Source organism: Pyxicephalus adspersus, chromosome 4, assembly GCF_032062135.1.
Source record: "Pyxicephalus adspersus chromosome 4, UCB_Pads_2.0, whole genome shotgun sequence".
NCBI classification, from domain to species: Eukaryota; Metazoa; Chordata; class Amphibia; order Anura; family Pyxicephalidae; genus Pyxicephalus; species Pyxicephalus adspersus.
The window spans coordinates 92195399-92198474 of record NC_092861.1 but is presented as its reverse complement, the minus strand read 5'-3'; positions in this window follow the sequence as shown (position 1 = coordinate 92198474).

The window sequence follows — 3076 nt, the reverse complement described above, 5'->3', positions numbered from 1 at the left end:
TTACTTTAAAGCCTTAATACCCAGTTATATTCTGTGCTTCTAGAAAACCATCCAGCTTTTTCTTAATGCAATCTATAGTAGTTGCTGAAACTACTTCCTGAGGGAGCTGATTCCACACTTTCACAGACCTTACAGTGAAGAATCCCTTCCTTATCCAGAGCTTAAACTTCTTTTCCTCTAGACGCAAAGAGTGCCCTCTTGTTCTCTGTAATGATCTCAAGGTGAATAATGGGGAAGAGAGTTCTCTATATGGACCATTTATATATTTATACAGGGTGATCATCTATATGGCCCTTCCTCACAAATGATGTTAATTTATTCGGGAACATTAATTTTCCTCCTATTGGAGCATATTAGTCTGATCCCTAACTATCTTTTGTGTTTGGATCCTGACTTTTTAAGGGCTTAAAGTAAACACTAGCAATGAACAATGCTTCCATGTGCTCAAGTAAATATGCCATTGGAAGTGTTTTAGTATAACTATTTTATGTGTGCAAAAATTACCTTTTGATCTTGTCAGAAAATCAAAGTTGTCCAATGTTCTCTGCGGTTTTGCCTGTGTTTTACCAAAAAAGTTATTCTCTCCTTGAGTGTCTCTATGTGGGATATGTTCATGTATAAATTTTAGTCATTTATATCACTGTGTTGTACAACTCTCACTGAACCTAATCTCTTCTATATCCCTGACCTTTTGATAACATCACGTGAGTACCCCTTAAACAATTTCTTCATCAACAATATATTCTTATTTTTATTCTATTTTTTTGAATGTATTCAGTAACAGTGAATGTATTATATACGTTGAATCGTATTATGGCTGTTAAAATCAGTTTATAGATTATGCTTCATTATTACCAAATAGTACAGGCAGCAAAATATACTCAGCCATCCAATCTATACATACTCTCTCTGACACTTGGTGGACTGTTTTTGATTATTTCTGCTTGAACTAACATTGTGCAAACTCTTTTTGAATATTTACTGTTTTACATCATACTTGCTCATTGCACTGCAAATACTCTTAGTATTATTTACATATTTAATATGCTTCTATGCAGCCAGCAATGTAACATCTTGTGCAAAGACCCCTGAAGAAGCTCTTAGAGGCGAAATGCGTCTGGACACAACTTGTTCAATTGTTCTAATTTATTTAGGGAATTTATGTCTAGCTAATAAGTCAAAAGGAACCCCCGTGCCTCAGGACACAGCGGGGCTGACTTGAACTTTGTTTGTTAAATACTCAGTATTTTGTGTTATGTACATTCCTGAACTAAGGAATGAATTTGTACATTATTGTCAATATTTTACCACAATAAGCCCTGGCTTTTCTTCTCTTTTTTATACCACTTATATTGATTTATATCAGGGTATTTGGCCCCACTTGATTGATAGAATCAGATTAGTGTTCTTTTCATTTTTGCCCTACAAATTGTTGTATATTCAAATGTAAGGCCATCTGTGTGACATCTATAGCTTAGCCCACATTGGGGCATGCAACAGTGCAATAATTCCAAACACATCAACAAATCTACAACAGAATGCCTAAAAAAAAGGTGTCAAGAAAGGTGTTGCATCAGCAAAGCCCAGACCTCAACCTGATGAAAATGCCGCGGTGGGACCTAAAGAGAGCTTTGTATAAACAAATACTCCGAAAATGGGATGAACTGGAGCAATGTTGTAAAGGGGAGTGAGCCACAAATTTCTCCACAATAATGTGAGAGAATGATAAAGTCATAAAGAAAATGATGACTTCAAGTTATTGTTTACAAAGCTATTGACTGTTAGGGTGTACTCATTTTTTCCCACATGGCATCTGATTTTGGCATCATTTTTTTAAGGTAATGACTTGGTGGAATTTGTGAGTTGTTTTAGACCTGAGGTTGGATTTAAACACTTTTAGAACCTAAACTTGATGATTTTTTAATATACCCTGAAACAAAAAAACTTTGAAAGCGGGTGTACTTCTTTCTCATGGAAATAACTAAAAAAATTACCTTGTAAAAAAAAAAAAGCCTTGTAAAATACTTTTTTATTTTCTTAACAATTACATCGACCTTTTGACGATTTTAAAAGACACAGGCTCCCCCTTTATTTTGTCCCCTACATTAAAAGAATTAGATCTACCTATGTGCTCAATATTATATTATCCCTGACACATTGTCTGACACAATAACGCTTTACAGTACTTGATGAAATAGATGTCATTCCAATAGAAGGAATATGTACAATATGTGAGTTTGTTGTGCTTGCTATAGAGAAGAAGGTTTCCGGGGAAACACTCAAACAAGCAACCTGGCTTTGTCACAGCAAACACTGAAGTCTGTTCCTGCCAGCCAATGTTTTAGTATATAAAACAATGTCACTATTACTTTACATGATGTCACTATTACAAAGTGGTATATTGTCTAACTTTACCATTGGTCAAATGATTGAATATATTTTTAAACTAAGTATTATATATTACAAAAAAGCATATATGGCTAGGCAACACATGCAGGACTAGGACCTGTGTTTAGGTACTGTCTTCCCAAAACATTTATTTTAACTGTGACCATTTACATTTTTGTGGTTGCAGGCAGAACGACGTGGGGTAACAAGTAGTGCTCAAGTTGCACCTAGGGACCTCAAAAGTTTCACCAGGCCAGTCTTTTCTTATCTGTATTTTATAAAGTATGAAAACCAAACTGCCTGCAACCTCTTGACATCTGAGGGGAGTTCGCAAAATAATTGGTACAAAATGTTCGAGACACTGTGATTATGTTGTTAAATTAGTTTATTGATGTATCTGTTTACAATTTATATGTATTTTTAATTGTAGAACCATGTCCTCCTGAAGAGGTGGGCGAGTTCCACGAAACGCGTAAAGGTTTTTGGTGGTTATGTCATTGGATGCACATTGTTAGATTAATAAGCATATGTGTTACACATCTGATTTGGTTTGAAGGATTTGTAATAAAGTTATACATTTTAGGATGTGAATTGGTAATTACTGGAAACTGGTGTATATTTTGCCTTGAAAGTCCCCCTTTTACTCCATTGCTTTCAGTAAAGGGTGTGAGCAGGGTATAAGCAGGGT